This window comes from Capricornis sumatraensis, chromosome 22 (assembly GCF_032405125.1).
Source record: "Capricornis sumatraensis isolate serow.1 chromosome 22, serow.2, whole genome shotgun sequence".
NCBI lineage: Eukaryota > Metazoa > Chordata > Mammalia > Artiodactyla > Bovidae > Capricornis > Capricornis sumatraensis.
In genome coordinates, this window is record NC_091090.1 from 5,410,517 (window position 1) to 5,425,405 (window position 14,889).

The following is a 14,889-nucleotide window of genomic DNA, read 5'->3' on the forward strand; positions in this document are numbered from 1 at the left end:
TCCCATTCACCATTGCAACAAAAATAATTAAATATCTAAGAGTAAACTTACTTAAGGAGATAAAAGAACTGCACACAGAAAAGTATAAGACACTAATGAAAGAAATCAAAGATGACATAAACAGATGGAGAGATATCCTGTTTCTGGGCAGGAAGAATCAATACTATGAAAATGACTATAGTACAGATTTAATGCAATCCCTATCAAATTATCAATGACATTTTTCACAGAACTGGAACAAAAAGTTCCACAATTCTTATGAAAACCCAAAAGGCCCTGAATAGCCAAAGCAGTCTTGAGAAAGAAGAATGGACCTAGAGGAATCAAGCTTCCTGACTTCAGGTTATACTACAAAGCTACAGTCATCAAGACAGTATGGTACTGGCACAAAAACAGAAATATTGACCAGTGGAACAAGACAGAAAGCCCAGAAATAAACCCATGCACCTATAGGTACCTTATTTTGACAAACAGGGCAAAAATATACAATGGGATAAAGACAGCCTCTTTAATAAATCGTGCCAGGAAAACTGAACAGTTACATGGAAAAGAATCAAATTAGAACACTTCTTAACACCATACACAAGGATAAACTCAAAATGGATTACAGACCTAAATGCAAGACCAAAAACTATAAAACTCTTAGAGGAAAGTATAGGCAGAACACTCTACAACATAAATCAAGACAAGAATCTCTATGACCCACCACCTAGAGGAATGGAAATAAAAACAAAAGTAAATAAGTGAGATCTGATTAAACTTAAAAGCTTTTGCACAGCAATGGAAACCATAAGCAAGGTGAAAAAGGAACCCTCAGAATAGGAGAAAATAGAAAAAGAAACAACAGACAATGGATTCCAAAATGTACAAGCAGCTCAAACAACTCAAAATTAGAGAAATGAACAACCCAATTAAAAAGTGGGAAAAAGACCTAAACAGATATTTCTCCAATGAAGACATACAGATGACTAACAAACACATGAAAAGATGCTCAACACTTCTCACTTTTAGAGAAATGCAAATCAAAACTACAATAAGATATCACCTCATTTTGGTCAGAATGGCCCTCATCAAAATGTCTATAACCAATAAATACTGGAGAGGATGTGGAGAAAAGAGAATACTCTTGAACTGTTGATGGGAATGTTAAATAATGCAGGCACTATGGAAGATGCTATGGAGATTCCTTAAAAAGCTAGGAATCAAACCACCATATGACCCAGAAATTCCACCCCTAGCCATATACCCTGAGGAAACCAAAATTGAAAGAGACACATGTATCCCATTGTTCACTGCAGTAATATTTACAATAGCTAGAACATGGAAGCAACTTAGATGCCCATTGACAGATGAATAGATAAAGAAGTTGTGGCATATATACACAATGGAATATTACTCAGCCATAAAAAGGAACACATTTGAGTCCATTCTAATGAGGTGGATAAACCTAGAACCTATTATACAGAGTGAAGTGAGTCACAAAGAGAAACCTACATACCGTATTCTAACACATATATATGGAATCTAGAAAAATGGTACTGAAGAATTTATTTACAGGGCAACAATGGAAAAACAGACATAGAGAACAGGCTTATGGACATGGGGAGAGGTGAGGAGAGGGTGAGATGTATGGAAAGAATAATATGGAAATTTATATTACCATATATAAAATACATAGCCAATGGGAAATTGCTGTATGTCTCAGGAAATTCAAACAGGGGCTCTGTATCAACCTAGATGGGTGGGATGGGGAGGGAGATGGGAGAAAGTTTCAAAAGGGAGAGGATATATGTATACCTATGGCTGATTCCACCCTTATGGCAGAAAGTGAAAAAGAACTAAAGAGCCTCTTGATGAAAGTGAAAGAAGAGAGAGGAAAAGTTGGCTTAAAGCTCAACACTCAGAAAACTAAGATCATGGCATCTGGTCCCATCATTTCATGGCAAATAGATGGGGAAACAATGGAAACAATGGATGACTTTATTTTTCTGGGCTCCAAAATCACTGCAGATGGTGATTGCAGCCATGAAATTAAAATACGCTTGCTCCTTGGAAGAAAAGTTATGACAGCATATTAAAACCTAGACAGCATATTAGAAAGCAGAGACATTACTTTGTCAACAAATGTCCGTCTAGTCAAGGCTACGGTTTTCCCAGTAATCATGTATGGATGTGAGAGCTGGACTATAAAGAAACTGAGCCCCAAAGAACTGATGCTTTTTAACTGTGGTGTTGGAGAAGACTCTTGAGAGTCCCTTGGACTGCAAGGAGATCCAACCAGTCCATCCTAAAGGAAATGAGTCCTGAATATTCATTGGAAGGACTGATATTGAAGCTGAAACCCCAATACTTTGGCCACCTCATGTGAAGAGCTGATTCATTTGAAAAGTTCCTCATGCTGGGCAAGATCGAGGATGGGAGAAGGGGATGATGGAGGATGAGATGGTTGGATGGCATCACCGACTCAATGGACACAATTTTGAGTAAATTCCGGGAGTTAGTGATGGACAACGAGGCCTGGAGTGCTGCAGTCCATGGGTCACAAAGAGTCGGACATGACTGAACAGATTGAACTGAACTGAACTGAATGGCCATCATTATTTCCTCAGCCCTTCATGCACATACGGAAAACTTGTTTATCTCATTTTTTTTTTTCCCCCGGATGACAACACTGATTGTGATCAACCATCTATGTGAATCTTTGCCTTGTTCTGAAGTGGTCATCCTGAGGTTCAGGACGAATTAAGTGTTATACATAAGATCACCTGACTCAGCAAGCGTAAAGCTGGAATGTCTTCTGATTCTGAATTTTTTTATTTTTTCCCCACACCATCTTCCATATGGAATCAGAACTGTTTAGGGGATTAGGCATCTGACTAGTAATAGCAACTAGAATCATCTCTTCTCTGCCACCATTTTCCTTGACACAGAGTGATAATTTAAACTACTCTAGAACTTTCTCCTCTCTAGGTAGTTGTTTTGGTAGTCAATGCAGGAAGCTTAGTTCATGCATTCCAAATACTGTCCTAGATTTCCTTTACACACAAACTCCAAATAAGGCAAGTTTTGTAGTTTTTCCATATGAAAGATAGATGCATCTTGGATGGAAGCTTGCATCACACATGCTTAGGAAGATCAGACAGTCTGTTTTTTTTTTTTTTTTTAATTTTTCACTGTATGAAAATGTTCATGTTTTATTATCTATCTACTCAGATAAAATTAGGTGGGACACATTTTTAATACTTCTAATAAATAATAAATATATGCCTGCAGCATGAAAAATCCTGTGACTGCCTTATTTGCAACAGATGTATCTGATTTATATTCAGGCATCAGTGCTGTAACTAGCTAGACAGATAAAATGAACATCTATGACCTCTCTTCAATTTAGAAAAGATGAAGTGTCAATTGGCTAAAAATAATTATGCTGTGGCTATATTTAGTGTTATACACATTAGGTAAAAATTCTAGGTAAAAAATACAAATATATACAGATACATAGAATAGATTAATAGCACTAAAGTTAAGGAATCTGCAATCGCCATATTACTTTTAGGAGACCAGAGTATTTATATATCAATTAGTTAGTGTTGACAGAAGTTTAAAATTCTTCTATCATCCTATACAGATAGAAATCTACTCTTTTTCTTTAGCATTTATATGTTCAAAAACACGTTACTGAAGCTTAAGAATTTACCTATTGAGCAGTAGTGAGTGAACTCCGGGAGTTGGTGATGGACAGGGAGGTCTGGTGTGCTGCGATTCATGGGGGGACAAAGAGTCGAACACGACTGGGCAACTGAACTGAACTGATCTGAACTGAACAGAAATACATTCATCTATGACACAGTCTCCCTAGACGTGGGATATAAGGGGTCTTGCAAAAATCTTGCAAAGGGGACTCAAACACATAGATGGAGAATAGCATTCTGAGTTTACCCTAAATCAAGAACTTTTCTATCCTATGTGCATGTCCAGATTTCAATCATGCACAGACTCTTTGTAAAGCAAGCATAATATTTTTGAAACTTGCACACATTGTTGGATTTAACTTTTAAGTTGCAACAAGAAAAAAGTAGTTCACAAATCAGAACATGCTTTATTCTATCACTGATTGAAGACAAATCATTAGTAGATGAGCATCTCATACTATTCAATATGTACAGCATTGCTCCACGTTTTGTGAAAGTGAAAGTCACAATATCTGACTCTGTGACCTCATGGACTGTAGCCTGCCAAGCTCTGTCCATGGAATTCTCCAGGCCAGAATTCTGGAGTGTGTAGCTGTTCCATTCTCCAAGGGATCTTTCCATAACTGTGTGGAATCATAAAATGTCCACATTTTAACATCTCCTGAAAGAATAGAGAATGAGAGGGATATAGGATGCACAAGATTCTGCAAGCTTTTCTGCATCTGCTTTCACCAAACTCTTTTACTCTGGAGCTCATCTCTTCCTTAGGCACCAACATCTAAGACACCAGTTGTCTCTTTTGGTGGAGAAATTTCAATAATGTATAGAAACTTCAATAATTTATTTTCTAATATACAAATGCTAAAGAAAAAAATAAATTTCTTTTTGGATGAAACCCAGAATGAAAGGCAATGAATCCATGACTCTGGAGTGGAGAAAGTCTTATTGTAAGATAGAAACAAGAGTGAATATTCCTGCCCTGTTTCCTCTTTCCTTCAGTGTTGTGAGTGTATGATTTGTGGGGACAGGTGAGGAGTGACCACCCTGGCCAGGACGGCTCCTAACTCAAGGATTAGAAGGATAAAGACCAACTGTCTTTTTTTTTTTTTTTTCCTGCCAGCACTAGACACCGTATGGAAACTGCATTAATGACTAGTTATCACTAGTGTTTTCTTCTGGCTCGGAGAGCCAATTAAGATCTTGCCTGATATATGGAAATGCATTCTGATCAAGTTTGGTGAAGAAACCCTCATTCAACATCTCAGGCAACCTATAGCACCTGCCTATTATCCAAACCACACATTGAGGTGAAGAACCTATATTCCTTTAGGAGTAGAATAATGCAGACACCCCATCAGTTGACCATAGGAAGAGAATTCCCATTAATCCTAGATAATGACAAAAAAAGCTCTTTTGGTATAAACGTCAGAAATATATTAAACACAGTACACTTTTCTTTAGAACTAAGGAAAGGGAAGGAGAATAACTTCCAAAAGGCACAAAGGAAGGCACACTAATTTGATCATTCTTTTCCTTCCAATATGTGGGTTTTTCCATAAGAATTATGATAAATGGTCCTGGTTCAGGGTTGGTATGGAATACTTATTATAATGGGCTTCACTCATAGCTCAGTTGATAAAGAATCTGCCTGCAACACAGGAGACTCAGGTTTGATCCCTGGGTCAGGAAGATGCCCTGGAGAAGGAAATGGCAACACGCTCCAGTATTTGCCTGGAGAATAGACAGAGGAGCCTGGCAGGCTATAGTCCATGGTTTCACAAGACTTGGACATGACTTAATAACTAAACCACTACCAGCAGCACTTATTATAGTAAGTTGCACTTATATTTGCTGCTGCTGCTGCTAAGTCTCTTCAGTCGTGTCCAACTCTGTGCGACCCCATAGACGGCAGCCGACCAGGATTCCCCGTCCCTGGGATTCTCCAGGCAAGAACACTGGAGTGGGTTGCCATTTCCTTCTCCAGTGCATGAAAGTGAAAAGTGAAAGTGAAGTTGCTGGGTCATGTCCGACCCTCAGTGACCCCATGGACTGCAGCCCACCAGGCTCCTCTATCCATGGGATTTTCCAGGCAAGAGCACTGGAGAGGGGTGCCATTGCCTTAGTGCCTAAATCAAAGATATAAAAAATTGAAGAAAAGGCCATCATATGACTCACTGTCTCATAAACAGAGTACATGAGTTTTTTTATTCTTAATATTATTTCATATATCTTTGGAATATTTCTTCTGTATACAGTTTACCCCAAAAATAATCACATACACTATTGTTATAATACAATAATGAAAACACTCTATTATCTCTTCTAAGAAATCAAAGCTGTTTAATTTATATTTCTTTCTTCACCTTGAGAGGGTAACAGGCAGGAAGGCCAGGGGTCTCCAAATGGAGGAATTAGGTTGCAAATGTCAGACATTTTTTATTTCTCTCTTAAGAGGCAGGAGGAAACAAGCAAGTGTTAGATTTTTTCCCCTTCTCTACAAATTTAAAGAGGTTCCTCTTAAAACTCTGTGTTGCCATCTGGTTCCACCTCAACTTAGCTTTTCTCAAACCCTGAGTTGACCAGTGCATTTTTCTTATGGAAATTTTTTTAAGCTATGTTAATGAACCATGTATTTACCTTAGACTCTCTTTCAAGTCAGTTTCACTTAAGACTCAGAACCTATAAGGGCTCAACAAACCTGTATGTTTTACTCATACACTGTTCTCTTAATCTATGTTAATGAATCTATATATTTACTTGGAAACCTGCCTTTCTTCAAGATTCATGCCAATCATTTTATGGCCCAGGATGACTCACCTGGTGCCAATATTATCTCAAAATGCATGTTGTGGGTGAGGGGCCTGGTGCCACTCTGAGTTTTGGGATATATCCTTTCTCTAATTAACAGCATGCTGATAGGTATATAACACACTGCTAAAGGTTAGTGGGAGGGGGAGTGGGGGGTAGTCTTTCTGCCCCCTTCTGATGTTTATGTCAGAAGCTTTCTCTTTCTCTTTTATACTTTAATAAAACTTTATTACACAAAAATTCTGAGTGATCAGGCATTGTCATTGGCCCTGGATTGAATTCTTCTCCTTCAGACGCCAAGAATATTGGTGTCTTTAGGGCTCAGCAACAGGTTTTCAACCCTATAGATGGTGAAGAATGCAAGACAGATATAAATACACTAAAACCTAGACATGATCTGTAATTTATTCAGGCTCCTGTGATTGTGTTTAAATAGAAATATACCTGAATCCACCCACTTTTCACCATCTCTCTTGTCACCACCCAAGCCAAGCTATTAACATCTTTCAATTGAAGAATTATTGTGGCTTCATAACTGGTCCCTATTTCTTTACTTGCTTCTTCTGATTTATTTTCTATGCTGCAATTAAGGTGATCTTTAAAACATACAAATGTGTTCATATATTCTCTTGATTCAAAGATTTCTTATTGCATAAGGTGAAAGTAAAGGCAACAACAACAAAATCTGGAGTAAAATTTGTTGACAAATCTAGCTCTGCTTAGCTCCCAGGATCATTTCTGAAAGTTATCCTCCAGACTTACAATGTTCTAGCAATCCTACAATTCTTTTAATAGTCCAACACTTTTCCACTGGAGGGATCTTGCAAATAAATCTGGAATGGTATTTTCATAGCTATAAATGGCTAATTTTCACACCCTCCAGATCTCATTTTAAAGCCTATCTCATCTTAAAGCTCAAGAAAAAAAGCTTCACTGAGTTTCCAATCATAATGTCTTATAATAGTTCTCTATTTTTCTTACATAGGAATCAGATTATAATTTGTAATTATATGTTTATTTCTGTGCTTATCTGTGTGATTTCTCTATACCCTCAGTCTACATTGTGACTGTTTTCTAATTGCTTTGCATTAGATAGCCTCTGTCTAGCAAAGGATGGCTTGAAGCAAGGGCCTAAAGAACGAATTTTTAAGAGAGTGACTGTGGAACTGAAGAGATGGATGAGTGAGTAAAAGGACAGAGCCCATGACCAATATCCAAGGACGTGAAAGTGTTTGACCATCAGATGTACAGGGTCCATTATTGTCGAGGTTTAAATCCCAGCTTTGCTAGTGTGTGTGTGTGTGTGTGTGTGTGTGTGTGTGTGTGTGACATTGGTAAGTTAATAAACTATCTATGTCTCTTTCAGGTTTTTTTTTTTTTTAATGTATGGTTTTGGGCTTAGTATGATGTTATTGTTCAGTCATTCATCTGGTTTTTACTCTTTGTGCCCCATAGGCTGTAGCACTCCAGACTTCCCCGTCCTTCAGTGTCTCCTGGAGTTTGCTCAAACTCATATCCATTGAGTCGGTGATGCTATACAGTCATCTCATCCTCCGTTGCCCGCTTCTCCTCTGCCCTCAGTCTTTCCCAGCATTAGGGTCTTTCCTGATGTGTCTCTTCACATCAGGTGGCCAAAGATTTGGAGCTTTAGCTTCATCATCAGTCCTTCCAATGAATATTCAAGGCCAATTTTTTTTTTAGGATTGACTGGTCTGATCTCCTTGCTGTCCAAGGGACTCTCAGGAGTCTTCTCCAGCACCACAGTTTGAAAGCATCAGTTCTTCAGTGCTCAGCCTTCTTTATGGTCTAACTCTCACATCTGTACATGAGAACTGGAAAAGCTGACTATATGGACCTTTGTTTGCAAAGTGATGTCTCTCCTTTTTTAATATTCTGTCTACATTTTTTATAGTTTTTCTTCCAAGGAGCAAGTGTAATTTCATGGCTGTAGTCATTTTACACAGTGATTTGGGAGCCCAATAAAAGAAAGTCTGTCACTGTTTCCATTTTTCCCCCATCTATTTGCCATGAATTGATAGGATTGGATGCCATGATCTTAGTTTCATGAATGTTGAATTTTTAAGCCAGCTTTTTCACTTTCTTCTTTCACTTTAATCAAGAGGCTCTTTAGTTCCTCTTTGTTTTCTGTCATTTGGGTGATGTTATCTGTATATCTGAGGTTATTGATATTTTTCCTGGCAACCTAGAATCCAGCTTGTGCTTCATCCAGCCCAGAATTTTGCAGGATTTAACTTCATATAAGTTAAATAACTAGAGTGATAATATACAATCTTGGCATACTCATTTTCCAATTTTGAACATAATTTTCCCAATTTTATCATGACAGTAAAATTACAATGATTAGTTAAATAAGAAAGTTAGCCAAGAAGTAAAAAGTGATGAAGATATAGAGAAAATTAATGTGTTAATGAGCTATTGAAAGTCAGTGAAAAATCAAAAACTCAGGTGTTCGGATAGTCTTACAGAAGAAATAAGCAAACATATCACTCAAAAGGAAGATGTAGCATATCATAGGGACATTGAAAGAAGTAGTTCAATGTGGATGATGAAGAATGTGGAGGAGAAAAGAAGTGTAGAATTTAATGACTGGCTCTTCTAGTTTTGCCATTCTCCCCCACTGGAGAAAAGAATAAAATATGATAAATTGTGCATTGATTTTGAGTGAAATATTTGTGGTGAAAATATTTATGCAAGTTTTTGTCAACTTTACATAATACTGTTTGTCCTCAATTATTGCTAGAGCAAGAATAGAAAATAGTGCAAGTAGAAAGTGAAAGTGGTAGTTGCTCAGTCGTGTCTGACTTTTTGTGATCCCATGGATTGTATCCCATCAGGCTCCTCTGTCCATGGGTTTCTCCAGGCAAGAATACTGGAGTGGATAGCCAGGGTCTCCTGCATTGTGGGCAGATTCTTTACTGTCTGAGCCACCAGAGGGACATTTTAGAGAATTTTCAAGTGAATGCTAAAAACCTGTCTTCAAATTGTTAGAGATTTGGACCAAAAAAGAGCTAGATTCATGCTGCAAAATGACATTAAAATTGCATATATTTAGGTATATAATGTTTCCCTATGTCAAACTAGTAGCATGGGATTTTTTTTTCACATTATTACAAATAATGACTTTTGACATCATAAAAATAGACAACACAAATACGATTTTGTTTGGTTGCTTGCAGTATCACACTTCATATAGTCCAAGACCATTGTAACACACAGTCTAGTGTGTATTTGCATGCTAAGTCACTTCAGTTGTGCCCAACTCTTTGTGAACCTGTAGAATGTAGCCCACCAGGCTCCTCCGTTCATCAAACTCTCCAGGAAAGAATAATTTAATGGGTTGCCATGCCCTCAAGAGATCTTCCTCAGGCAGGGATGGAATCTACATTTCTTGTCTCCTGCATTGACAGGCAGGTTCTTTACCACTAGCACCATCTGGGAAGCCCACAGTAACTAAAAGCTAAATTCTGTTAAAACTTGATGCAGCAAACAATGGTGAAAGCTACTATCTATTCTTTGGACACATGCTTCCTAATAACGAGCAAACAAAAAAGGAAAGAGGGGCACAATTTGAAGTTTAAAATCCTCTGCAATAAGAACAAAGTTCTAACAGATAAAATTATATCTAGTAGCTGAGGCTGATTGCCGGGAGCCAGTGTGAGGAATCCCACCCGTGACAAGGTCATGAGGAAGGAAGCTGACATACGCAAGGCGTGCTCAGACTTCAGGGACCCCTCTGGAAATTCCTAAGCATGTACCCCAACAAAAATCTGCCGGCTTTTGTGCTCTGCTTTTCCGCTTTTCTGATATTCTCTGGAAAAAAGTCAATTCAGGGTTTTAGTCTTCTGCATTTGAAAGGGATGTTTCAGTTAAACCCCTCTGATAGCTCTCTAGCCTGCCTAATAGGTTCCCCAGACCTCTTACAGCTTGTGAATTGCTTACAGCCCCTCAACCGCAAGAGGCACAAAGCTTACAGCTTGTGAATTGCTTACAGCCCCGCAACTGCGAGAGACATCTTAAAGATACAGAGCCTTTTCTAAAGAGTTAAAAATTATATTGGTAGAGGGTTTTCACTGTTGACTCAAGGATTGCTGCCAGACCTCCTTATTCTTTATCTTTTAGGCACCTGAAAAGATGTTAATGTAAGCAGGATGTAGAAAAAGATACATAGTAGTTTTGATGCGAGCAACACTAGACTTTTGAGTTAATTGCTTCTCTTTTGCTGTAAATCACTGTACTCCCTCTACTTGTTATAAGTTGCTGTATCCTTGCTATGTAAGAATGTAACTTTATTTAGTGCTTTCTGAGAGTGGCACCAGACCTTGGGAAGATCAACACAAATAAGTCTTGTGGTTGACAAACCCTTATCAGAAAAAAGGCTGTAAAATGTTAATTGGCCCTTTTGGCTAGAAGATGATGTAAATTACCTAAGACTTGTGTATACAATTAGGTATGCAGAGAAAAAAGCCTGGTTTTGATAAGAGTCTGGACTGCTAACGCTGCATAACTTTGTGTTACCCATTGATCTCCATGTTTTATCAAAAGTATAAAAGGCCTTCTGAACAATAAAGGACGGGACCAGATTCTCGGACCAGTCTCTCGGACTAGTCTTGGCCTGGTTTCTTGGGAATCTGGCTCCCCCCCTGTCTCTCTCTCTCTCTCTTTTTCTCTCCCTTTCCCTCTCTCTGCTCTTTACTTTAATTTCAGGCTGAATTTCCATCTGGGGCGTGGAGGCTCGCCAGGTATACTTATTTGCCCTGGTTATTAAGACCCGCGTGAAAGGGAGCCTAAGGCGAGGCACCCTTAGATATTCAAGCGGGCGCCGGTGGCCCAACGTAGATGGTGCAAATTCCTTGTCTGGAATTTTATTGGTCTTCCGCATAAACCAAGCTATTCAGCCCTCTTCCTCCACTTAATCTTCCTACTACACTATAGTTTCTTAATCTAATCTTATATTAATAAATAAACAAGTCTTTCCATGCCAATGCCGTCCACCCTTCGAATTCACTGGATCCACCGGGGCTGGACCCTGGCAGCTGATGCTTAGCTGGTGCCTCTCACAGAAGTCCTGGGCACCAAGAGAGACAAAAACACTGATGGTGCCCATAGCCAAGAGGGAGAGGTTGTATGTATGACTGCACATGGCAGTGATGATCTGGTCTCACCTGTGGCCTTTGTCCTGTTTCATTTAAAAGTGAACCCTCAGTGCTGCTGCTCAAGCTGAGCTCATTAAGCTCAGGGGTTTGATCCAGGGAGAGATGAAATTTTCATCCTATTCTCTGTGGAAGTATAAAAACTGACTCTGTCTAAGCTCCCATCTTCTATTCCCTGATAATATATAAAATGATCTTTTTAGAGTGAAACAGACATGGAGTCCTAACAATAGGCCTCAGTGATTCTTGGGGACCATCTGTTCCATATGTGTTTATTATATTCTGGAATTATATTTGAGAGTTAAAATTTTTATCAAAATATAACTGAATTTGTAACCATAAAGTAGTCCTTAAAACAACTTAAAGCCCAAAATTTTAGGGCATTTGAGTTCTGGTAGTACTAATCACAACAAATGCTAGTTTCCTTATATTTAAGGTAAGCCAAGCTTCTAAAAGCTTTAATTAGAGTCAACCAGTCTCAGTTTAAGCATTTTTTTTCCAGTTTGCTCCACCTTATTGCTATCTAAATACTCTGAATATAGGTAATAAAATACTTGTGCTAGGCATGATTTTGCATGGTTTCTAGATCATAAGTCCTCTCAAGGGCAGTATCTGTGTCTTTAAATTTATCTCTTTTCTTATAACAGTGCTTTTAATGTAGAAAGCTATTCAATGAATATCTCAAATGCATTAACAACATAAAAGAATTGAACCTTGAAAATTTTCATCTTTATGTTTAAAATAAAGCAGAGTAGATATAAATAGTAAACTAGATCAAGAAGATTCATTTGGTTTACAAGCATTAATGTTATTCTCCCACTTTGTAAGCAGCCTTTTAATAAATATGTATTGTGTTCTTACTGATGACAGGCTCAGGTCTTGGTATTATGAATTAAACTCTTGGTATTTCCATGTACTCTGCTGGGACAAGCTTGACTACATCTTTCCAAATAAGCCCCACACTTGCAACTTCCAGGGAACAGAATGAATCATCTACAACAGATAGCACTAAAAAGTACAATTGATATGGCAGCATTTATTATAAAACACACCCATTTGACACAATAATTATTTGGCTACCAGGGCACAACAATTCATAACATCCCTTAAACAGCTTTTTTGTTTGTTTTAATAAAGATGGAACTTTAATTTTTTCAGCAGCTACCGAGTGCAATGCTTGAGTACCTTTCTTCATCTGTTTTCCATCATACATCACTATCCAGAGGCAATCATTAACTCATTTGCTGATTTACGGTTGCAGTTTATGAGCGTTCCATTCAGTTCAGTTCAGTCTCTCAGTCGTGTCCGACTCTTTGTGACCCCATGAATCACAGCACACCAGGTCTCCCTGTCCATCACCAACTCCTGGAGTTTACTCAAATTCGTGTTCATCGAGTCAGTGATCCCATCCAGCCATCTCATCCTCTGTCGTCCCCTTCACCTCCTGCCTCCAGCCCCTCCCAACATCAGAGTCTTTTCCAATGAGTCAACTCTTCACATGAGGTGACCAAAGTATTGGAGTTTCAGTTTTAGCATTAGTCCTTCCAATGAACACCCAGGACTGATCTCCTTTAGAATGAACTGGATGGATCTCCTTGCAGTTCAAGGGACTCTCAAGAGTCTTCTCCAAACCTCAGTTCAAAAGCATCAATTCTTCGGTGCTCAGCTTTCTTCACAGTCCAACTCTCACATCCATACATGACCACTGGAAAAACCATAGCCTTGACTAGATGGACCTTTGTTTGCAAAGTAATGTCTCTGCTTTTAAATATGCTGTCTAGGTTTGTCATAGTTTTTCTTCCAAGGAGCAAGTGTCTTTTAATTTCACAGCTGCAGTCACCATCTGCAAGATTTCAATCAGACCACTCCTTAAATTTTGGCTATTGGGTAAGTACCTCACTTATATCCTCTTAAATAAACCATCTCTGCCCAACTCCTTGTTTCCAGCTCTGATTTTTATCAGAACAAAAACTAACAGCAACATTACCATTCTCACGTTCAGTTTGAGCTATACCTGAGGTTTCTGTCCACCAAGTTCTAATTCCAGTCTCACTTCCTTTTCCCTTTACTTGGGTATAGTGAGTTTGTAATCCAGTTGATTTTTCCCACCTCTCTCATGTCTGATGTTAAATTTTCATTTTGTACTTTCATTCTCTATTTTGTATTTTAATTTCTCTGTGCCTCTCCTTCCCTGCCCCTTTATTACATTCATGGTCCACAGTGGGATCCCTGACACACGTGTTCATGCTTTAATATCTGATCTTCACCGCTGGTGCGATTGAAAGTAGATGATGCTGATTCAGCCCCAACCTGGTAACTAGTCTGTTGCCCTGCTAATAACAGAAAAAAAAAGCCACCTTGATTTTGGCTTCTATATCACATACTTATTTTTACCCAGGACAGGTAACTGAGTTTAAAGGAAGTCCCTCAATCTTTATAAATATGCTTAAATTCTCATGGTTTTAATTTATCTGAAAATAGAAGAATATTGTGGGGTGTAATGAAAAGCCCATGAAGCCCATGTTACAGTCACTTTATTTTGAAAGATAATTGTGTGCTATTTCTTATTTTAGATGAAAGTTGTATTTTAAAGCTTTCCTTTTGCCTCTTTGGTTAGAAGATATATTTAGAAGATTCTTTCCCAAGATACTGAGTTATTGTGCTGTTTTCTAAAACCATCATGTTTTTCCTTTGTGCTTTCCCCTAGGAGTATGGGTGCATTTTCTGATGAGACCTCAAGAGCAGTGCTTTTTAAGGCTTGCAGGTGCTTGAAAAGGTCCAGGCACACTCCTAGAATTTCTGAGCGAGGCCAGCAAACAATACAGTGGCTGTTCATCCTGTGTTTTTGCATAGTTTGTCTGTCCAGAATATGAGAACAATCATGAGTGGCAAGTCCCTTCAAATATTGTGTTGATGAGTACAGCTCTAAACTTGCTTTGGACACATTTAATAATATGACATAGTAATTTCAGGCTTCCCTGGTGGCTCAGATGGGAAAGAATCTACCTGCAATACAGGGGGCCTGGGTTTGATCCCTGAGTTGGGAAGATCCCCTGGAGAAGAGAATAGCAAACCACTCTAGTATTCTTGCCTGGATAATTCCATGGACAGAGGAGCCTGGTGGGCTACAATCCATGGTGTCTCAAAGAGCTGGACACCAATGAGCAACTTTCACTCACTCACTCATAGTAATTTCAGTAATGATAATAGTATAAAAT

At 38.5% G+C, this 14,889-nt stretch overlaps 1 protein-coding gene across 1 annotated transcript in view; it reads right to left on the reverse strand.

Annotated features, from left to right (window-relative positions):
* Nucleotides 1–14,889, reverse strand: part of KHDRBS2 (KH RNA binding domain containing, signal transduction associated 2) — a 747,046-nt gene that overhangs the window by 189,882 nt on the left and 542,275 nt on the right. The gene's annotated exons all lie outside the window — the stretch shown is intronic.